The 24699-nt window shown below is 41.6% G+C and overlaps 1 protein-coding gene and 1 non-coding gene across 7 annotated transcripts in view; both read right to left on the bottom strand.

Moving 5' to 3' along the window:
* SGCD (sarcoglycan delta) overlaps window positions 1–24699 on the bottom strand; it is an 841450-nt gene that overhangs the window by 157444 nt on the left and 659307 nt on the right. The window lies entirely within an intron of this gene.
* On the bottom strand, window positions 9370–9476 carry LOC116662904. Its single transcript, XR_004318987.1, has one exon. It is a non-coding gene; the product is annotated as a U6 spliceosomal RNA (small nuclear RNA).

The following is a 24699-nucleotide window of genomic DNA, read 5'->3' as shown; positions in this document are numbered from 1 at the left end:
GTGCCAAAGGACACTATCAAGAAAGTGAAGACAATTCATAGAATGAGGGTAAATATTTGCAAGTCACATATCTTAAAAGGGTCTAGTATCAAGACTATACACAGCACTTTTATAACTAAAGAATACAATGACAAACCATCCAATTAAAAAGTGGACAACAGGTTTGAATGCACATTTCTCCAAAGAAGATACGCAAGTGGCTAATAAGTACATGAAAAGATGCTAAACATCATTAGTCACCAGGGAAATGCACACACAAATGGCAGTGAGATAGCACTTCATACCCATTAGAATGGCTATAATGAAAACGAAACCCAGAAAACATTAAGTCATGGTGAGCACATGAAGTGCTGGAAACCCAGTGATGGCTGGTAGGAATGTAAAAAGATACAGCCACTGCTGAAAACAGTTCGGCAGATGATTCTTCAGTAAGTGAACCATCAAATTACCACAGGACCCAGCAATTCCACTCCTAGCTACCCACCCAAGGAAACTGAAAACATATGTTCACGCAAAAACTTGGACATGAATATTCATAGCAATACTATTCAGAATAACCAAGAAGTGGAGACAACTCAAATGTCTACGGACTGATGAATGGATAAACAAAACGTGGTGCATCCAAACAGCGGAATATTTAAATCAGTCAAAAAAAGGAATAAAACGCTGGTACACACTGCAACACGGATGAACCTTGGAAACACGATGCTAAGTGAAAGAAGCCAGACACAAAAAGCTGCATATTGTATGATTTCATCTAAGTAAGATGCAAATAGGCACATCTATAGATGGAGAAAGCAGATCAGGGGTTGTCACGGGATGAGTAGGGGGGAGGAGAGAATGGGGAGTAACTAGATGGGTAAGGGGTTTCTTTTGGGGGAGAAGGAAATGTTCTGAAATAGACAGCAGAGCTGGTCACAAAATATAGGGAATATATTTAAAAACCTTGGAAGCGCATGCTTTAAAAAGGAACATTTTATGTTATGGGAATTACATCTCCATAGAAAGGATTATGGAGGCATGAATGGGATGATCATGGGCTGGTCCTCAAATGAATAAGATCGTGACCTTTTCCAAAATGTGCTAACAAGTGATTTTAGGGCACGAGAAAGAAGATACTGATTTGTATAGCTTGGTATCTTTTAAGGCAGAATGAAAATAATAAATTAGTTTGGTAAGGGTTTAGATGAATTAGTGGCTGAAAGGGGATTCTGAAAAAAAATCTTAAAGTATTTTGGGTTGGTGACAAACACAGAGGACAGCTGTGCTCTACTGTAAAGTGACCCGTATTATTATTAGTGTTATTATTATAATTAATTATATTATTGCTAGCTCAGAGAGAGTAACAGATGGACATACTCTGTGTTGACTCCAGGAAGAAATTCTTGTTTTCTAAGAAGCTGATCCTTATTTTGAGTAGGTCAGCTGTTTTCCCCAGTCATAGGACCTCCAAGTCCATTTGTAATTGGACCAAATATATGGCAGGTAAAGAAAAGTAGAAAAGCCTTCTTTTTGGACTTGGTTCTAATTAAAGATGAATGAGTAATAGAACTATGCTTGTTTTGAGTCAGTTCACCAGAAGCAAAAATACAGAATGTTAGCTCCTACTAGGGTAGGGATGGCAAATAGGAAACTGTGGTACCACCATGTCTCCACTCCTGTGCCCAAGGCAGGCATTGCTAATCGATAACCATCCATTTTGTCTACTAGGCTCAGATTCAGTTTCCCAGTTTCTCTTAACTCAATACTCCAGGCAGACAGGACCAAGCCTTCTGAATTGGAAACTAAGAGCAAATTTATTTACACATTTGTCCCACAGGCTTTCACCCAGTTGTCATCAGGGGAAATGAAGAGGAAAGTGGAGGGTTGGAGAGAAGCATGTGCTTATCCATCTGTGGCATGAGTTCTAGGTGACTCTCAATATGTGAATGGCAAATCCATAGAGGGGAAGGTCTGCTTATAGATGTCCGTGCTATGGACAAAGGCTTGGGCAGCGCATCAGAGATGCCACTCCCTCAGAGTGAGACAGGCCAAATCAAACGCCCCAGTGTACCAGGTCAGGTCAAGTGAAGAGGGAAACAAAGAACTCCATTCATTCCTGTTAGTCAGGAAAGGCTTCAGGGCAAGACGATACTTGCATCAGGCTTCAGAAGAAGGGGAAAAAATTGATTGATAGTAGTTATGGAGCAGAGCAAAATGTGACAAAGCACGGAATGCCAAGTGAGGAAAGGGTGGTTTCCGTATGGAGGGTGGTGCGTGGAGTGTAACGGTAAGTACTGATGGAGAGGGTGCTGGACCAGGACAGGTACCTCTTAGAACTGGATGTCACTGCGACTCGGTCAACCTTCTAACAAACAGAAAAAAAGCAGAACTGTGAATGGTTTCTTTCTTTCTCTTCCTTCCTCTTTCTTTCCTCCTCCTCTTCCTTTTTTTCCTTCGGTTCTTTTTGTTTCACACTTCCACTCATTCAACAACCGTCAAGTTTTCACCGGGGGTCAGATATTAAAGATAAAGAATGCAAAGCAGAATAGCCCCTGCCCCCCGCCCATGGACAGACACGTTCATTCACGAGCAGGAGCCAGAAATGACGGACTTAACAGTGACATGGTGAGAGCGGTAGTCTGGAAGGTCAGAGTGTAAGTGTGTATTTACGGGAAATGAGTGCAGTGAGACAGAAGGAAAGCAAATCAGTTAATATGTCCAGCAGTGCTCAGGGCTAAGAAGAAAAATACAAGGTTTAAGTGTTGGGAATGGCGAATTTTTTACTGGAAGGACACTGACACTGAGAATTTGGGCAGAGATCTGGATGAAGGGAGGAAATGAGACAGACAGATATCTCACCTAAAAACTTCCCAGGTGGCAAGAAAAGTAAGTGCAAAGGCCCTGAGGCAGGGGATGCCTGTGTTACTGGAGGGGCAAGGGTCTAGGTGACTATGGGGACAAGGTTAGAAAAGGTCTGGGGGCACGATCATGTCTAGGTATGAGGAACAAGGATAAGAGCTAAAGACAGAAGAAACACAGGAAGGGGAGGAGAGTCATGTCACGAAGGAACATGTATACTAAGTGAGATGCCTCTCTTCATCTCAGAACTATTTACTTAGCAAAGGAGATGACCTACAAAGGCAAAAAAACAAATGAAAAGTTAAGTGCCATCTTCATGCAGCACGAAAATTCCTAAATCCTTTGATGCTATGTTTAAAAAAAAAAGCATCATGCCGGTTCTTAAATTTCTATTTGCTAATAAAGGACCGTCTTTAGTCCACAGAGGAAAAGGTCTCCAGTGAGTCCTGGTGTGAACCTTAACTCAGAGGAAACCACGAGCCAAGAGAAGAGGCTCAGGGAGAGGGAATCTAATAATGATGTTTTATTTCAAATGACTCCTCCGCATCTGAAGCCACTTGTCTGCACAAGCGAGCCAATAAAATTGAGTCATAAACCTCCCTTCACTGACTCTGGGAGCAGCAGTGCTGGGTGATGTATCTGTGGACAGAGGGATCTGAGGATAAATCAATGGACATAAAGTCATCTCTCCCGGGGCTGCCAGTGTGTCCCAGGTTTGCACTGCTCAGGCGTCAATGTTTGTGGTGAGGCTGGGGATGGAAGGGGAGCAAGGCCATCCTATAGCTTATCAGCGAGCCAACTAGAGCGTGAAACGGTGACCTCCTGTAGGCACCGGCATCTCTTCCCATTTTGCTCAAAGCTAGAAAGCCCTTATCCTGCAACACCCATTTCCCAGCTCTACACAACCAAATCCTCCTGTTCTTTAAAGACAGGACCAAATCCCACCCCTCCTGCCCCTTACATCTTTCCCATTTACACAGGTAAAAACTACAATGTATTTGGGCTTCTCTTAGGACTCGCGCACCTGCAACCTTGAGGTATGGCTATGAAGGGTAGCAGGTGGTTATGAGCTTTGAGAGAAATGTGCTAGTTTTAAACCCTGGATTCCCCTCTTTCTAACTCTGCGCATCAGCCTTTACTTACTTTTTTCTGTACCTCAATTTCCCCCATCCACGGAATGGGTCTAATAATGATGGAAATCTCACTGGGCTTTCTGTGAAGACGGAATGAGTTAACGTACTTAAAATATTTGGACTGGTTCCTGGCTTTAAGTAAGAACTCAATACTCTTAGTTACTATTTTGATGATGATGATGGTTATCTGTGTTCCGTTTTCACTTGCCTGTGAGACGGTACATCTCCTGGTGGCAGTGATTTACTTCTTGTCCACCCTGAAGTAGAGTTATTTCGCAGAAAGGGTGTGGGCACCATCGTCAGATTAGACGTAAGAATTTCAGTCCAGCCGTCTATGAGCTCTGAGTTTAGACAATGGCATAGAAAGCCAAGAGCTTGAGAGGTTATTAATGAACACCTAACATTTGAACAACGCACCTAAAGATCACGTAACCAAAGAAAAGTTGATGCCCGCGTTAACAGTAGACACAGTGCACGTGGTGTAACGCAACCAAGTGGCTAAGCGGATTGGACAAAATAACGCACATATCTCCATCTAGCATTTCCTGCCTCTAGCTCATTTACAGGAGTAGGACACATGCCTTGTGAATGCTAGGTCCTTCTAGGTCCCATCCGCTACCTCACCTAGGAATCTCTGTACAAGCCACGGCCCACACATAGTAGGTGCTTGAGAAAAGTGTGTTTAATGGGTTGGATGAACATTTGTAGGCAAGTATGTTAAACAGTATAATCATATGTTTAATAGGTGTATAAAATCCAGGGCTGTAAAATAACCACCACCGTTGCATCTAGGCGGACAATCTGAGCTTATCCTGCTTTGATGATGGACATACTCTACACTGTTTTCACTGGGGGGGGGGGGGGGACAAACAAAAAACAAAAACATAGAACAGATGTTTTCCTTAAGTATCAATCTGTGGTCAAAGATGATCTTGTACCTTGGGCAGGGTAACACCATATTTAAATTCTCATGAAATATTAATATTCCTAAAAACACTGAACATATTTCCCAGATTTTAGTTGATACTTAAAACATGTTTGGACTTTGTCTTTTGGCAAAGGGAAGGGAATGAGGTAGTGGGAAGTAAAGGATGATCAAAATAACTTCCCGTCTGAGTTGGCAACTTCTGTAAATTGGCCTGACCGTCAATAGTTCAGGGATGAACTAATGTTTAAAGTTCTGTAATGCCACCTGTATATATGGTATTTTAGAGAGTTATTTTTTAAGTTCTTCCAGGATGCTTTGAGCAGTCATCTCCTCCTGTAGGATCTCAGGCACGTGCTGTCCTCTCCCAGCGGCCTCTCTTCACTTCCCTTCTCCCCCTTTTCTTCCTCCCAGCTCAGTAACAGTCACCTCACACAACATCACCAGTGAGGGTTCATTAATGCTCCCTGACACCATCACTTGACTCAGTGCTCTGCACTCACTGCCTCGTTTAATCCTCTCACCAGCATAAGAAGGGTTCATTCTCCCCATCTTACAAACAAGGAAAACAAAACAGAGAGGAAAAGTGACTTTGGCCCAGATCCCATGCCGAGTGGGTGGCTGAACCAGCCCTGTTCACAAGCAAATCCAATCAATCACCCACAACTTTGACTTAATTATTAATATCCAAGTTCCCCCGAGAGTATGGTCTTTGGCCCTCTGTGTCCCTTTCCCCTCTTCACACATACTTGGTAAATTCTTCCTTTGGGTGTTCTCATAATCCAACTTATGTTCCATTTGGTATTCTTCAATCACCCAAACCCTAAATCAATGATTTAAATGGTCATTGGCTCAAAATGCACAAGATATTACCCTGAACTCATCATATTCCATACTTGTCTGATAATCTTTTTTTTTATTTCAAAAATTGTATGGGGGATATTGTGGCTAAGAACCCAACAGCCCCCCTACCAAACAGACCTTATCTACATTGTCAGTGAGGGGTTCAGGGAATGGAGTGTAGGGCAGGGTGCTAAGTCAGTCTGGGCCAGTAATACATGAAGAGAGGATTTCTGGCAGTTCCTAGGAAAGAAACACTGTTCACCTTTAGCGCATGTGGCTGTGTCTACCACTGGACACAAATAAGGAAGAGGTTAGACACAGCCTCTGTTGACAGCCATCTTATAACCTGCTGGGGAACCAGTCTAACGCCGTGGGTGACACGTCCAAAGCCCAGAAGGAACTGAGTCCATGATGACACTGGAAGTTACCGAATCAACCAAACCTAGTCTGACTTGTCTCAAGGCCACCTGTCATGTGAGCTAACAGGTTTCCTTTGCGCTCAAGCCAGCTGAAGTGGGCATATTTGATACTTGCAGCCCAAAGCATCATAACTAACAAAGATTTAAGTCTTCTTCCATTTACATAGACCTGAGTCCTTGAAGACAATTTTTAATCTTCCCAGGCTTCTATTGATGTAAAGAATCATACCAACATTGCCTGCACCTTTTAGTTCAGCGATTCTTCTTTATTAAACACCCCTGGAACTGTGGTTCTCAGCCAGCGTGATTTTGCCCACCCCCCCCAGCAAGGGGGCATCTGGCCTTGTTGAGAGTTGTTCTGCTTATCACAGCTGAGGAGGAGGGGCTGTTAGCTTCCAGAGGGGAGAGGTGAAGGATGCCTGCTAAACAGCCTACAGTACACTGGACAGCCCCGCAACAATGGCTTATCCATCCCCGAACATCAGCAGTGCCCAGGGTCAGAAACTTTCTCTGGAAGGATATGCAACACATGGGTAGTTATAGCTGCCTCAGCGGAGGGGGAATGGGTAGTGGAAACAGAAGGGTATCAGATGTAAAACATTTACTTTAAAATAAATCGTTAAATTAATTAGAAAGTATTTATAAAGGTGGGGACTTTTTAGATAAAAAAATTGGGACACATGTGCCACTTTTCTTATTTGAAATCCTATGTATTTTTTTTTCCTGCATGACAATACCTTCCTATATCCAGACACCTGTCCTAGGATTACACCAAATGCCCTACTAATCTCGCTTCTCAGATGTCTCCCCCTTAAACTCATTTCCCCCATGCTAGTTCTTTGCTCAAAAACTTCATGGCTGTGGGGGTCCACCATAATAAATCCAGATACTTTTCCCGCCCTTCAAATTCTAGCTCCATTCCTGACTGTCCCACAGTATTCCTACCTGACAACGTCGTATGTCATTTAATTTCAAACTTTAGACAAAATCTCATTTATTTCATCACCTTTCTCTAATTACCTCAGCTCATGAGCTCTATTTTTTTCCTTTTATCAAATTTAGCACCAGAGGATTCAATGAAATAAAATAATCTGAAAATCACTCAGCATCAAGACCTCCTTCATAGATAGTAAAGTCCACAATGGATGTTAAAGGACTCTATTTTATTCTGTTTTTCCACTGTCCACAGAATCTACCACAGTAGTAGGCACAATGGTGTTCAAAATACTTGCTAAGGGACAGAGACAGACACACACACACACACACACACAGAGGCCTGTTGGCTCTCCAACTAAGAAGGCAAAGTTAATTTTAGACGAGAGATAGATGTGAAAAAGAGAAGGAAAAAAAAATGATCCCTAACACTTGTAACACAGATATAACAGATAAATCATAATCTCTCTCTGTAATTCTCAGAGAACCACGCCACTTGATCTTGAATTTCCAATTACGTTTCATGGGGAGGTTAACAAGCATTCCAGAGAAAAGAGTTCCACAGTCAACTTAATTCAGAAAATGAGTTAAACAAAATGAAATGTACCTCTTTACTGCAGAGCATCTCAGAACATGCCAGTGCTAACATCTAAGCAGGGGGAGAAAGCATGCTTTGCTTTCCAAACGTGTATCTCTCAGACAGTTTTGAAGGATATTCCTCCTTGATAGATAGATTTAGAAATGCTGAGCTAGACGAATGCTTCCATTTTCCAAATGAAGAAACTGACACCCACAGGCCACCTTCACCAATGAATTAGAGAACCAGGAGCCGAAGCTAGTTCTCCTGCCATGAACTCCGTTCTTATTTCATTTGTGACCTCAACTCTCTTTCAGCACCTCCCAGTGTTGGACTCTGCCACCCACACAGGCACGCTTCCACCTTCAAATCCTGTGTGACCAGCTGAGCATGTTGACTCCCATTTGCTAGGTGGTAAAACTGAGGCCTCAGAGAGGCTTAGGGACTTGGTCAGAGCCATGGCTGCAGTGGCAAACCTGGGTCTGGAAACCGGAGGTTCCTCATGAACCCACATTAACTCTATTCTAATCTACCGCTCTCAGCACGTTGCGCTTTCTTCTCACTGTAGAAAGGACTTGTTGATAAAGGTTGGGTGTGGGAAGATATCATCTACTGCCTTGCCATCAGGTTAAAACTGGGAGCCTGAGATTTGCAGATACACACTAGTAAATATAAAAGAGATAAACAAGTTCATACTGTACAGCACAGGGAACTATATATTCAATATCTTGTAGTAACCTAGAATGAAAAAGAATATGAAAAGGAATATATGTATGTTCCCGTATGACTGAAGCATTGTGCTGTACACCAGAAACTGACACAACATTGTAAACTGACTATACTTCAATTAAAAAAAAAAAAACCCACAGAAGTCTCAGGATACTATTAAATATTTCACTTCTTGGGATACACATTTAAACAAAAATTTATTACCTAGACTAAAGGGGGTATTAAAGCAAGGAGACTTCTGAAGAACTCACTGGTCCAAATTCTTCATTTCAGTAAAAGAAACCGACATGCAAAAAGGAGACAAAACTTACAGAGAAAGTGGCAGAGGCAGCTTTTGAACAGGGCACCCAGGCAGAAGACTGCTTAGCTTTCTCCCCGTACCAGCTGTGTGACCTCAGGCAAGTCGCCTCACCTTGCTGACACGTTTCCTTTCCTAAAAAGTCAGGCTGGTCCTATCTAGCGCTGAGTGTGAAGATAAAGGGAAACAAAGTAAAAGGCCAGTTAACATGCTCAATAATAGTAGTTATTAAAGTCACTGCTACTGTTATTACCTTTGCTTTTCCCCAAGTCTTTTTAAAATTGAAGTATAGTCAATTTACAACGTGTTTCTGGTGCACAGTACAGTGATTCTGTTATACAGATACATATATATGTCTTTTCATATTCTTTTTCATTATAGCCCATTATAAGCCATAGCACATAGTTGCCTGTGCTATGCAGTAGAACTTTTCTCTTTATCTGTTTTATAAATAGTGGTGTGTATCTGCAAATCTTCAACTCCCAATTTATCTCTTCCCACCCCTTATTCCCCCTGGTAGCCATAAGTTTGTTTTCTATGTTAGTAGATCTATTCCTATTTTGTAAATAAGTTCATTTGTGTCATTTTTTTTAAGATTCCATATTTAAGTGATATTATACAGTATTTTTTCTTTCTCTTTCTGGTTTATTTCACTTAGTATGACAATCTCCAAAAATATGAAACACTTTGTGAATTTGCGTGCCATCCTTGCACAGGGGCCACGCGAACCTTCTCTGTATCCTTCCAACTTTAGTACCTGTGCTGCCGAAGCGAGCCCTATTATTACCTCGATGTGTATACATGCTGGAACTCCTAACTCAGAATAATACTGAAAATTATCATCATCATCATGACCTCCTGATAAAACATCCCAGGGTCTGTACTCATGGAGAAACTGTTGTCCTTGTCTAGTGGAGTTACTTTTTCTTTGGCCTTTGAAAAAGCTTCCTTTTACGTTTTCTGGCCAAGAGTAAAACCACTGTGACCTTTATTTTTCTTTTGCTAGTTCATCTGCTGCTGCCAACAGGCCAGCACTGAGTTTATTTCAAACTTGCTGGATACAAAACTCCAATGTCTTGATGGGCCAAACAACAGTGAGCGGTGACGCCTAGGACTGATGGGACTATACCCAGTTACCTGAAAACCTTCAAATTCAACACAATGAAGACAAAAGGATGGCAAACACTGCCTGTGATGTCCTCGTGCGGAGGCTGAGCCGGAGATGCCCAGTAAGGCAGAACGAGCTATTTTTACTTTCCACCCTAGAGAAACGGCCTTTTCTTTTTTCCCCAAACCCCTGAGAGATCCTTCTTCCAGTCCCAAGACAACTGTCACTACAAGATCATCCTGTTCCCAATCTGTACTGGGTGGTGACAATTTAGAAGCTTCTACTTTCAGCGAATGAACAAAGCACTTCCTCAGGGTGTCCCTCAGACTAAGTAACCAGCTCCTTGTTAACTTGACATCGAGGGCCGCTTCCTTACTTCATGTTTACACACACATCTTGCTCCTCAAAGAAGAGATTTAATTCAGAAAAATCCCTCTTCCCTGGGGTACACCCAGCTGAGCTTTCCAAGCTGCTTCCTGAAGAGATGCTGTTATAATCTCTTAAATCCTTTAACAACGAAATTGCAGTGGAAATGAAGCCAGTCCGCCCGTCAGACTGACTCCACAGGGTCTACCAGAGTTTGTGGAAGTTTTCCTACTATCACAGAACAACCATTTCAGTGGCCATTTTTTGGCCACTTGTCCTCAAAGCAAAGCCATAGAAGTAGGTTCAGCAACTGGTGCTTCAGAGCACCAAAGAACATCTCTGTGTCTCGCTGGATATGACAGACATCACCTACAATAGGAGCACTTGAGTACTTAACTACGTGTCTGGGCCTTGGTCCAGCCTCTTACTTTTATTATCCCGTTTAATTCTCACAACAAACCCATATGTTAGGTATTATTATTACTATCTCTAGTTTGCAGAGAGGGACACTGGTTCAAAGACAGTTAGCAAACTGCCTGAGGTAAAGATGTCCAAACTTTAAATGGATTAGACCCAGAGCACATGCATTCCACAACGGTGCCATGTTGTCTGAAGTCTCCAGATTAACACTCTAAGTCTGGAGTCTTTTCTCACTGAACTTTTTTTTACAAAAAAGACCTGAAGTCACATGATACTTCAAACTGCGTAGCGCTTAGCAAGGGTTTGGTGAGTGAATGCATGGATTCTCTTGCATTTTTCCTTCGTCTAGATCAGTGGTTGTTAAAGGGGGCACTTGGCCGACATTCTCCGAGTGTTATGACCAGTGTATGGGGGTTTGTTATTCACATCTACTGGGTAAAGGCCAGTGATCCTACAGTGCACAGAAGAGCCTCTGACAATAAGAATTTTCCAGCCCCAAATGCCAATTAGTGCTGAGGCTGAGAAAGCTGGTTGATGAAGTTAGCTAGGGTTCCGGCTGGTATCATAAAAGCAGTTTCTGCCTGGAGAAGTTTCTTACAATCAGATTCTTCTCTGGTTTCTAGATCCATGACCTGGTCTTGCCTTCATCCGGACTTTAGTCTTTTGTCTCCACCTTGGATACTTGCCTCTATCTTCCTGAGTTCACATACCAAGGTGATATGGTCTGCAAGTTCTAATCTTAAGAGATGGGGGACGGGGGACTCTGACTCAGCTCTCCTGTTCTGGAATCCTCGCTCTGCAGTTGCCCCTGATTTGCTGTGATAATCCGGACAAATCTTTACTTTGAGTCAGTGTGCTGCAAGGCTGCCAAGCAGAAGTCACGATGTGGGTTATTATTACAAAGAGACGGCATAGACAAGAGGCTCAGGCTTGCTCTAAATTCAGAGCAGGCGTGCTGGTTGGGTACCTTATTAGCTTTAAGACAAGTTACTCCGTATCTGAGGCTCACTTTTCTTTTTCTTATTGGAATATAGGAGTAGTACCCACTTCACTGGGTTGCTGGGAGCATTATGTGAATTAATATGTGTAATGCATATTACCTGACAGTATATGAAAAAGTACTTAATTTTTTTTCCGAAAAGCTGACTGCACTCCTATAAGCTGGTTCCAGAAAGTCAAGTTACACTCATATAATGCAGATTAATCATTCTGATAAACTCTTGCATTTAGATGGAGTTTAATATATCCAGTGCAAATGAAACCACCTTGAAAGGCAAGCCAGCTATTATATATAGGTGAAACCGTTGTATTAAGGCAAAAAGGAGTGGCAGGGGGTGTGTCAATCTGGGGAATGGTATACTTTGCCGAAAACATTAAAAAAAAACTCTGAAATCCTTTGCTCCATCCCCAAACACACACACATACACACATGCACCCTCCAAACTGGACCTGCTGCCTTACAATTTGTGAACTGCTTCCCAAAGTTTCAATAACTTAGTTATAAAAGTGTCCTCTTTGTCATATATAAGCTACATACAGTCATTTGCCTAAGGAAAAGATGTTCAAAATTTAAATGGATTTGACCCGGAGAAATCTGCAAAGCTAAATACAACAGAAGTCACCTTTCCAGACACATGACGTGATCCTGTGACCAGTTTCCCATACAGCAAATTCTCTCCCTTCCTCTCAATCCTTCTGACACCAACGATTTGGCAATGCATTTTGGAACTTCTGTGAGCACTTTTTAGTGTGGCTTGTATTTAAAGTTTAAAGTATTTGGGGGGATGGGGAGAATGCATGCTTTATACCACCAAGTTTACTGGGGAGGGGAGGAAATAATTTTTTTTTCTAACTTTGCCATTAATATTCTGTCTACTGCTTTGATCAACCCATCTTGAAATACACATTTTTAAAGATTCACTAGCCTTTGAAACCTTTGGCATTTCATTAAAGGCAAATGTTTGCCCTGATGATTAAAACCTATTCCTTAACCAGTATATCATGAAAATTCAGCAGAAGCCTAGCATAATGCTAGTCACTTCAAGGAATACAGTATCAAGCTGTATGACATTATCTTAGCCCTCGGATAATAGCACGCTGTTGGGGAAAGAGATGAGACTTTAGAAAGATACAGATCTGGTTTAATTTCTGGTTCCCTCATTAGCCAACTCTATGACCTTTGGTGGGTTATGTAAGTTCCCTAAGGCTACATTTCCTTCTATGTAAAATGTGCATGTCGTGATTTGTACTTTATAGGATTGCTATAAAGTAGATTAAATGGCATATGCAAGGGGAGTGGAGTCCCTGCCATACTTCAGGGGCTCCATAAATGTTACATCTCGTTTTTCTTTCCTTGCAATGCCTTCCTCCACTGCCCTCCATCCAGGCTAGGGACTTCATTTACGATCTCGGCAAGACTAACACATCTTTGAAAAAACTCCTTCCAACAGAAATCCAAGAATCATCATCACTTCCTCTCTTTCTCTCCCTCTTCTACTCCCAGGGGCTGTCTCAGCAGCACCAGCCAAGCTCCTCCAAAATATGTTTCAAATCTCTCACCTCTCCATCTTCTCTGCCAGCATCCCATTCAGAGGAGCCATCATCTCTTACCCAAACCACTAAGCTAGTCCCTCTGTGATCTCCCTGTTCCCACTGGTGTTCCCTCCTATGGTCCATTTGTTTACACACCCATCATGAACACAATAAATATCCTTTCTCAGCTTAAAAATTTTTCCTGACTCCCAAGCGTCTTCAGGATAAACGCCCAACATCACCTACACAGACGTGCTTGTGGTTGCTGCACTCAGCTTGTCTCTCTCCTTTCCTTACTCCTCTCGCTGTGTTAGCCTTCTTTCTGCCCCTTGCTCACATCAAGCTTTCTGCCCTAGAATCTCTGCATTCACATTCCTTTGGTTTGAAACCTCCTGCTCCCTGCTCTTGCCATGGCTAGCTTCCTTGGGTCTCAGAGATGGCTTCTGTAACACCAATATCGAAGTTAGACTCTCCTCTGTGATCGGTCACCATCTCAGCACGCTTTGCTTTCCCCATAGCCCTTAAAACAATCGCTACTTACTTGTTTTTGTGTTGTTTAGCCTCATCACCACCCCTGCCCCCAACTAGATTATTAATTCTGTGGGAACAAGAAAATATTTATCCTTCGAAAAACTATCCCTAACTCATAGTATCTTGCCTATCACCCAGGGGATGCTCAATACATCTCTGTGGGGAAAGTAAATAGCTGACTGCCATCAAAATGATGCATGACCACCATGCTGAGAGCAAGGCAACTGGGTAAATACTACACTTCTGCATTTCTGGTTCCACCTGGAGAATGTGGCTGTTGGGATTTGATCTGCACTTTGGAATGTGGTGAGAAAAAGCAGCAAAGTGTGGTGCAGTGTGAGGATCAATGAATACTTGTTAAATGAATCGTGAGTTTAAGGTCCACCCAGGCACAGAAGAATTTACGCCTCAGGATTCTCATATAAGTATTCAGGGAGGAACAGAAGTCAAACTTCTATTTAAATGATATGGCTTACACACAAAAAGGGAAGACATCCTTTGGAAGACAGCCAAGCTCTGCCACAGGTCTAAAGATGGACAAAGAGAAACGAAACAAAAAACATCTGGTGTACCGATTACCTCCCCTAGAGAGAAAGTTGTAATTCTTACTCTCCCTTCAAAAAACAGAGAGAACTCATAAGTTAAAAAAAATAATGAATAATAATAGCTTCTACCATTTGGGGATGCCGCATGACCCAGGGACTGAGCTAAGGGCTTTCCATACACTGTTTCTGCTTTATCTTTAGCTGTACCAAGTTTGGGATAATTTGACAATGTGATCTCACAGTTAAGCATATGCACTTTGGAGTCAGGGAGTCTGAAGTTAAAGTCCTGACTGCCTGAACAGTTTTGGACAAATTCGAGACCTCTCAGAACCTTCCCTAAAGACAGAACTGGCAATCATTCGTATTTTGAAGGCATGCTGCATATGCAAAATAGAGAATGAATTATTCATTTAACGTTCTGCATGGTGCTTGTAAGGTTCCTGACTCCGTGAGCTCACATCTACATTTTACAATTGAGGAAAACCTCGCTTTGACAGGTTCAGCAATTTGTCTGAGACTCATGTGGTCCCCAAGACTCTGGTTTTCCCAATACACCTGTTGCCCTTCAGGTGAAATCCATCTTTGGAAATGTATCAGGGCTGAAACTCACAGAAAGAGGGAGAAGCAAGAGTGCCAAGTCCACCAGCCATGTTCCCCCTTTCCCTCCAGCTCTCAGAAGCACCACTCCACACACCAAGGCTGGACACAGATATGTGCAGAGTAAGTGATGGATTCTCTGCCATGAGTTTAGGACCTCAGGACACCCTCTTAGAAGATCTTCCCAAAGGCTCTGACAAAGGGCCAAAAAGTACTGTTTTGAATTCGGAGTCCTCTGGGGTCCTTTGCCATAATGCACACATCCATTGGATTTAATATATGCAACTGTTAGCGCTTATCTACAGCTTGATTGGAATTAAGTTTCAATTAGGAATTACTTAGAGAAAATTTAAGAATGGAACAGAGGAATCTGAAAAGATGAAGGGATAGTGCAAACCTTGCAAAACTGGGCTAAGACAAGACATGACAGGCGATGGCAGGCCTCTCTCCCCAAACGCCTTCCTCCCTCCCCCTCCCCCTTGACCTCTTTCCATCAATTCAATAATGATTGATTGAGCACCTGTTCTGTGCCATAAATTGTGTCCAAATGTTTAATACAAGGCTAAGCAAACAGAAGTAGCTCAGAGATTTTTTTTTCAAGTGTTACATGACAGGCAGCACAGGGCAAGGAGAAAGGGAGGTGGCTGAATTCACATTAAGGCTACACTCACTTACCCAGCGCCTGTCCTGTGTAAGAAATTGGGAGCAGAGCAACCACAGAGCTGTGGGAGCAGAGGTGAGTGAGTGAAATCGCAGCAAACTCACAGGCAGTACCTCCACTCAACCACGAAAGGGGCGTTTTCAAGCACAGGAAGCCCGAGTCATCCTGGCCCCTCATCCTCAAATACGCCAAGATAATGGAGCCAGCAAGGGAAGGTATCCAAAGAAAGCAACCAACACAAACGCAGAACATATTAAATTCCAATTTCTGCTCCGTGCCACTGGAAACAGTGTCTTTTCACTGCACTTTTTCTTCATCTGCTTTTCAAATTCTTCCTTAAAAACAAAAATAAAGTGCATTCTTCCAAATGACATTACCAGAGCATCCAGTGGAATCACCTCCCACCAACCACTTAGCTGATCTTACTCAGTGTCTGTTTTTGCCAGTGTAGTATCCTCAAGACCCTGGAGCTATGAGGAAGCCGAGAAAGATTTATTAACCAAGACGCCTTCTGAAAGCACACCAGAACCGGCCTGGAGAAGCTCATCAGCAAGGGGAAATGTATCACCTCTCCTGTAGTTAACTCTTACAGGGAGGGAAATCAGGGTACATCTTCAGGTCTAGACTGGTGAGATGCAAGGCAGTCTGCAAAAGCAGAATCTCTCTTCCAGCAGAGCGGTGCCCTTGTTTCTCTTTCTGCTCACTTGGGAATCCCGAGTAGGTAGAAACATTTTCTTGTTTCCGTCATGGTGCCAAGAACTTTATATACAGGACTGGGGCAGGACTAGTTAAGGCAGCGCTCCTAAATATTTCACTCTGAACGTCAGCCAATCATAGGAAGTCTTTAGAAGACAGCAAAAATAAGGTTTCCACTGGGCACAAAGATGCCATTGATGTAAAATTCCAGAGTAAGGTATCACATCAAAATATGCAGAACTGACATGGGAAACATCCAAGAACATCCTTACTAGTTTCAAGAAGATGGGAAGGTGAAGGGATTTGTGAATACATATTTTTGGAGGTGCGGGGGCTGCTCCTTTCTAACTTTAAGCCCAATGAGAAGAGGCTCCAACGAATCCACCCTGAGATCTTGACCTGTGTTCCTATCACTGACATCACAGACTTCCCAGCAGGGAACCCCGTGGGAATGGCAAGTATTGCAAGCAGGAGAGGGCTGCTAACTCAGAAAGAGCGTGTGTGCTCTCAGAGTTTGCCAGGGAGGGGATGTACGACTGTTTTTCACAAAACAGAGGTGGACCAAGTGGTAAAGGGAGCTGTGCAGGAGACATCAGAGGTTTTGCGAAGGGGACTTCCTAGAAGGCGAGAAGATTCTGTGTGGACAGGAAGACGGGGATGAGGCACCTTGTCCAGGAATGGAATGCTTTGTCCACTTTCCCCAGGGGAGGAGTAGGAGATGTGTCACACCTCCGGGGCTGGGAATCTCCACGGATTCCAGGAAATGCTTCATGAGGGAAGAAGTCAGCTTAACCGTCTACCAGTCTCAGAGGGCACAAAGTCACCCAGCTGCGTAACAAACGTCCCACCCTCTACCACCACCACTATCCTGGAAGGGTCTTAAACTGGAGTCAACAAATAGCAAATCCAGAGAAAATGAGAGCCAGAGACAGCTGAAACCGTCCTTATCTTTACTCTCAAAAGGTAGGGAAACACCAACTAAAGACTGTATCTAGGGAAAAGAAACAAATACTTAACTTTGAATGAGGTTTGAAGTTGATAAATATCTCAGATGAAACACCTAAAATTTCTGAACTGAGCCTGTATTTTGTCCCTTAAAGTAGCACCACACTGTTAACTTTTCAGGGGGCCAAAATCCACTAGGAATTGCCCAAGTTTTTATGAAGGAGGTAGAGGGGAAGACCACTCCAACTCAAATTTCAAAGAAATAGTGAAGACAAAAATAAAGTTGCATTTTAATTACGATTTGTGCTTATTTAACATACCAATTACGTATTTCTTCAATAAGTATTTGTTGAGTGTCCATCACTCTGACAGACAAATGAATACAATGCTGAACAAGTCCTACAGCAGGATCCTGCCTGCACGGAGTTCACAGAACGGTGGGATAGAATGGGGGCTTCCTGGACATCCTCTCTTCTCAAAGCAGACTGAGACAGAGATAGAAAACACGTGCTTTCGGCTGGTTCTTAACTGGATTTGAATTCCCACTGCTCCAAGATCAGCTGGAGAAAATTACCTAGCAGTTTCACACTTTAGTTCTCCTCGCCTACAAAATGAAGAAAATGTAATCTACCTTTGAAGATTGCCAAGAGGATTTCAGGGAAATGTACAGAAAAGCACACAGTATACTTCTTGACCAAAAAGATCTCAAAAAATAGTAGCGGGCATCACCAACAAGATAGTGATATGAGGAGCAATCCCTGTAGAATCAAAAAGACTAAATGATTATTGCCCTTAAACTTCCCCATCATAAAAGTTAAAATGAAAGATTCAACAGTAAGTATTAATTCTTTCTAAATAACTTAAGTCTCACTACTCATCTTTCTTATACTCTCTAAAAATTCCCACTCAATCCACTGTACTATTTTTATTTCATGAGCTTTTATTGTATAAATAATCAGTACCACATAATCTAGGATTCAATCATCTCATTTCCTATGCTTTAATTGTCTTCTTGCACAAAGTCTTATCTCCCAAATTACACTGTTAAGAGCTCACTGAAGACAGGGCAGAAAATTATACTCTGGAATATTTGCTAGAATGTTTTAGACCTTCAACAAATACAGACAGAACTAAATAGACAGGGCTAAAGTTTTAAGATGCGTCAAGGTGTAAAAATGTAGGCTATTCTGAGTTCCCACTGTAAGCACAATCACAAACATGGCAGTCTCTTTGGAAACTGGAAAGCACTGTCAGGGTCAAAGCAGAAATCCTTCTTGATCTCTGCAAATCACCTCTAACTGATGGAAGATTTCTTTTGGCCTGGACATGGGTTCCACACACTACGACAAAGACAGGCAGGTATAGAACAAACTTTCTCAAACAATTCAAGTTGAATTTCAACATGGAATCTCATCGAGTCTGCCGATGGCATTTTGAAAAGAATTTCATTAAATGTTGCTAACATGTCATAAGCTCCCTTAAATGGAAGGGTAATGGCTCATAACATTTGTAAGCTTTTTAATTTCATGGAATATGAGCAGCATAATCAGGACCTATTAAAGTCAATCAACCATGCCAAGTGGGGCTACCTGCGTCTGCTTTTGTTTCTGTTTTCCTTGTGGGTACACCCTGTGAACCAAGAGGCAACAGCCCCAGTATCATTCTTTAAGGCTAACGCTGGTGTGTGATGTTCTGAACAACATCTGATGAAACCATCAGGCAGCATTTGCATGCATCGGTTGAACAGACACCTCTTGGGAAATGTTTTTTTGGCTCCTGAGAAAGAGAGATTTCCCTTTCCATTTGCTTCAGCTCAGAAAGTACAATTTTGGTAGGATTCAGAATCAGCCATCTGACCAATGTAACTGGAATTAATAAATGGAGAGGAATATAAGAAATCTTATTTATATTTTCAAAGACACAGCAATGCCCAAACTACCAACCCTTTAAGACAGGTCTCCAGGTTTTCTTCTACCACAAAGCATTTAATTACAACAGTGGCCATTTATAGGGGCTAAATACCAGGCACTGTTTTAGGCACCTATGTATGTTTTCTCATTTAATTTTCAAAACAACTCTATGATGCTATCAGTTACCCCATACTGTGGACAGCAAAACTAAAGCTTGAGACATCAAGTAATATGGCTCAAATCACAAAGCTAGTGAGTAGCAGAGCCAAGCTTCAAACCCAGCTTTAGTCTGACTCTAAACTGTGTAATTTTTTCTTACTATGCTGTGCTTCCTTCACACTCACCCTGATGCAAGTCTTCCTGTGATAATGCAGATATCTAGAGAGAGCATTTCCATTTGGGGACAAGAGGGCGCCAGGTAAGGGGATGATCCAGGAAAGTTCAAGGCTATCGAGTCAAACAGGGAGAACTCACTGTACAGTCGTGGGAGAAAGTACACATCAAAACTGGAGAAGCGGAACTGAGTGTAACAAACCAGCTCAGGACGAGGCCACAAGCAGAAGGCTGACTTAGAAGGAAGGCAGGCTGAGAACAGGCGAGGGAACAGAGCAGGGGATGGGTGAGGGCAAGCAGTGTTAAAGTAAGACTGAGAACATATGGAAAAGTTAGGGTTCTACTTGTGTGCACTGGCTGTGCAGGTGGGGGCACACTTGATGGCTCAATGGGGACGGGTAAGTTCATTACATAAATCTTTACTGCAAAAAATTCCCCAGAATGATGGGCATATAGATGATGTTCAAATATGTGTCTGCATTTAATTACAAATTATACAAATAGGAAAACATTGAGCTATTCCCTAAGCTGCCATTAATGACTACTGGACCAAGAAACTACACAATTAAACAGTGTTACACTGAATGACATGCACAGCCACCATTAAACCTGAAGGAGGTGAAAGAAAAGTATTCAACTTACAAGAGGAAGAGAATTTTATCCAAGAACACGTCCTGCATTGTGGGCGTCACTGTATTTTTAACTCTACTGCAAATATGTCAGTTTGGGTTGTTAAGAAATGAAAAAAGCAGCTCAAGGATTAAGAATGTAGTGAGACCTTGTACATAAAATATTTAAAGAACTTGTAAAAGAAGCTGAATTTAGAATGAAGAAGACAGACTCTTTTCTTCAGAGTAGTTCCCAGAGGTAATTAAGCCCTAGTGCCCTAAGACATATTTACACATAATGAGTTAACTTCTCTTTTATAAAGCTAGGATGGTACTGGGCATTTGGAGAACTGGAAGAACTGAGAAAATCATCACTCACATTTTCTGCGGTTTGTAGTTTCAGACAAGGAACCAGAGTTAACAAAGGCCAAGACTTTGGGAATTTGGAAATTTGTACAGGTTTTTAACCTTTCAGGATGATTTAAGACAACGTATCTTTTAAGATGATTTTAATTATTTCATATTAGCTCTACTTTGGTGGGCTTAGAATGAAAATCTAGTAACTTGTAGTCTGAGGTTCTAAACAAAATCATATCTATAAAATCTATGGTTTCTAGAATATAATGACTTTTTTTGGAGTCAGACTTAATTAGCACCTGGATCCCTGATTATTTCCAAATAGGTATTATAATATAAATCTAACAGAAGGTATGACCAGAGAAAAGTAATGACGTAGTAGGAGATGGCACAATTTAGGGGGTCTGTAGTTGGACTGGAGAAAAAAGGGCCTTCATAGGAAGTTGTGCCTGTAAGAGCCCTACAGAACTATAGCACAGAGGCTGTCTGTAGGGGTGTGGGGAATGGCCGGAGAAGCAGGAATTGGCTAAAGAAGGAAGTAAGATGCTTTCTTCTTCATGAAACTAGCAAGGGTCCTTTGTGCTTCTCTGGGTTGCAGGGAAAACAAGCCAGGTAAACAGCACAGGCCAGTAGGTAAGTACTGTCTACTATCCCAAGGTAAGACAGCATTCCAGTTAAGAATGTGGGTGTTCCCTCACACCATACACACAAATGAACTCAAAATGACTTAAAGACTTAAACATATGACAAAACAGTGTAAACATCCTAGGAGAAAACAGGCAAAACATTCTGTGACATAAATCTTAGCAATGTTTTCCTAGGGTGGACTACTCAAGCAATAGAAATAAAAGCAAAAATTAACAAATGGGACCTAATTAAACTTATAAACTTTTGTACACCACAGGAAACCATAAGCAAAACAAAATGACAACCTATGGAATGGGAGAAAATATTTGCAAATGATGCAACTGACAAAGGATTAATTTCCAAAATACATAAACAGCTCAGACAACTTAATAACAAAAAAAATAAACAATCCAATCCAAAAATGGGCATAAGACCTAAATAAGCAATTCTCCAATTGAGACATATAAATGGTCAACAGGCACATGAAAAAGTGCTCAGTATCCTTAATTCTTAGAGAAATGAAAATCAAAACTATAATGAGGTATCACCTCACACCAGTCAGAATGGCCATCATTCAAAAGTCCACAAACAATAAATGCTGGAGAGGGTGTGGAGAAAAGGAAACCCTCCTACACTGTTGATGAGAATGTAGTATGGTACATCCATTATGGAAAACAGTATGGAGATTCCTCAAAAAACTAAAAATAGATTTACCATATGATCCAGCAATCCCACTCCTGGGCATATATCTAGAGGGAACTCTTAACTCAAAAAGATACATGCACCCCAATGTTCACAGCAGCACTGTTTACAGTAGCTAAGATATGGAAGCAACCTCAATGTCCATCAACAGATGACTGGATAAAGAAGCTGTGGTATATTTATACAATGGAATACTACTTAGTGATAAAAAAGAAGAAAATAATGCCATTTGCAGCAACATGGATGGCCCTGGAGAAAGTCATTCTAAGTGAAGTAAGCCAGAAAAAGAAAGAAAAATATCCTATGATGTTGCTCACATTTGGAATCTAAAAAAAGGAAAAAAAGAGGACACTAATGAATTCATCTAAACAGAAACAGACTTGCAGACATAGTAAACAATCTTATGGTTACTGGGGGAAGGGGGTGAGAAGGATAAATTTGGGAGTTGGAGATTTGCAAATGTTAGCCACTAAATATAAAAATAGATTAAAAAACAAAATTTCTTCTGTATAGCACAGGGAACTATATTCAATGTCTTGTCATAACCTTTAAGGAAAAAGAATATGAAAACAAATCTATGTGTGTATATGCATGACTGGGACACTGTGCTGTATGCCAGAAATGGACATATTGTAACTGAGTATACTTCAATTAAAAAAATAAAATAATTTAAAAAAAGAATGTGGGTGTTAAGAGTCAACGTGGGTTGGAGTATTAGGTTCACGTTCTTCCTTAACCCTTTATTTGACTGCTCATCTCTAAACAGAAGATCAAAATGATAAGTCCTTTCTAGGCTTACCCTAAGGAATGAATGAGCTAATTTTACATTAAAACTGTGGCCCTGAGCTATTACAACACAAGGGCCTAATCACACATTATTTAGGTTCAAAATCAGCAAATACTTATGAGTAATTATTATGGGCGGGGCTTTCTGTTAGGTAATTTCAAACCTATTAGTTCACTTAATCTCCACAACAACGTATCTTTTAAGATGATTTAAAGTTATAGACATACAACATTAAAACTACAGGTACTAAGCAACACTTTAACATTTTCTCACCATTCCCCATTTCCTGGTTGCAATTTGTTAGTTATGGCAAGAACAGAATGGTCCAGGCATCTGCAGAGAGTCTTTTATTCCTCTCCTCAGCCTAGCCTCCATGGTTCTCCTGACCACTACATTTACTGCACAAGGGTGTGCACATACAGCCACAGATACTAAACTTTGTGGGCATGTAAGGGCTTTTCAAGGGTAATTTTAAAAATAGTTGCATTTTTGTCCATAAGAGCCAAATTAAAAAATCAAAACCATGTAACTTAACCATAAGTTAACCCTGCTGGATTCCACAATGTCATGAGCCCTGTGATCAGCCCGGGAGGCTGGAGCCCTACTGGAAACAGTCCCCACCTTCCTCCACCCACTGGGAGCAGACAGCTGTCTCGTATAATCCAAGACTGTATTGGCGTCAGCCATCTTCTTGTACTAACTCTGTTGCAATGTTGTCAAACTCTGTTTCCTTTTCATTAAACTTCTTTCTGTGGCTCCCTAAGCAGAGTGCTCCTAAGACAGGGTGAAAGAAACACTTCATGATTTAGCCAATGCTTTGTGGCAGTGACGGAAGGCAAGGGGCTGGGGGGAGGGGGGTAAATTCCACATCTCAGAAAACTCACATAAGACCAGCCAAAAAATAACCGACAATGCTATGAAAGAAATGAAAAACCTTAGTTTGTTAACTACTAAAGTCAGAAGCAAACATGGGAACTCTATATTCATCCAAGGATCTGACTACGCATGCACAAACAATTTAAAAATAAAGCCAGCTCCATTTCTCCTCTATCAGTGAGCTGTTACCTAAGGATAATTCATCTCTCCATAATACTGCTCTCATTTTTTTTTAACATAACTGCCTGAGCCTTAACCAATCTACACAGCTTGATAGTAGAAAACTGTAATTATCATACCATCTGCACTTGTCTATTACTGTAGAGAGCTAACACTTTATTTCCATGACTCTGATGTTACAAAATGGAAGCTGCAGCTTACTAGGTAGAGAAAGCCACCGTACTGCATCAAGCAAGGGAAGAAACATGGTAGTCTGCGTATCTTATTCCTTCAGCATGGCGACTTTCATCACCATCTATCTCTCCTTCATCTCCCTCCAAAAGGCAACAAGCACATCTGCAAAATATTCATCAGTCTTAAAAGCCTCATTTACTTTGTGGACCAGTTGGTATTTGCCTCGAGGCATAATCTTTGCTGATAAAAACAGAATCATTCATGGAAGTGGAAAGTCCCACACATAATTTAGGCGACTGCCATTTACAACATCACTGGTAATCATTTCAGAGTGATGCATCAAAGGCTACGCTCAGCAGCGGATGGAGATCGCAAAATCAAAGAGTAAGTATTTGGTTATAATTTCACATGGCAAGGAAGTGTTTTTTCAGCCTCTGAAATTACATCTCCTGAAAAAAATCATCAGTGGGTTGTTTTTTTTTTTTTTTGAGAATGAACACTTTCTCTTAAAATGTAGACTAACAGTGCAATGCGCTCACAACAATTATACAGTGCTGGGTCGAACCAGTTGCCAGGAGATGAGTATAATTCGATGGAAGCATTAAGAACATAATTTAAGTGACATATTTTGCCCAATCTTTCCAGAGTGAAGAACAACAAAATGCTCACGAATGTGTTAAAATGCCCCTCTTCCTTAAAGCTGGCTTCTCTCCCCATTATTCTCCCCCAATACTCAAAAGGTATTATCGGCTGCGAGATGCCACCTAACCAAAGTAGGGCTTTTCCTACCATTAAAGAAACATAAACTAAACCACAGCAGACTCTGGTGTGTGCTTTTCCACCTTCAGTTTTATCTATGAAATAAGCAAGAAGTCTCACATCAAGTAGTCATTACACGTGGCTGGGATGTTCCTGAAACCAAAAGAGTAAGACGGTGCTGACACGCCACAGTGATGATGAAGGGAAGCCCAAAGACGTGAAGGGCTGGAAAGTGTCAATTTTGTTAACTTCAGCTTTCCTGTCTGGAAATCTTATTAGAGCCATTT

Source organism: Camelus ferus, chromosome 3 (assembly GCF_009834535.1).
Source record: "Camelus ferus isolate YT-003-E chromosome 3, BCGSAC_Cfer_1.0, whole genome shotgun sequence".
NCBI lineage: Eukaryota > Metazoa > Chordata > Mammalia > Artiodactyla > Camelidae > Camelus > Camelus ferus.
Note: the sequence above shows the minus strand (reverse complement) of the source record. Positions and strands in the feature narration are given on the sequence as shown.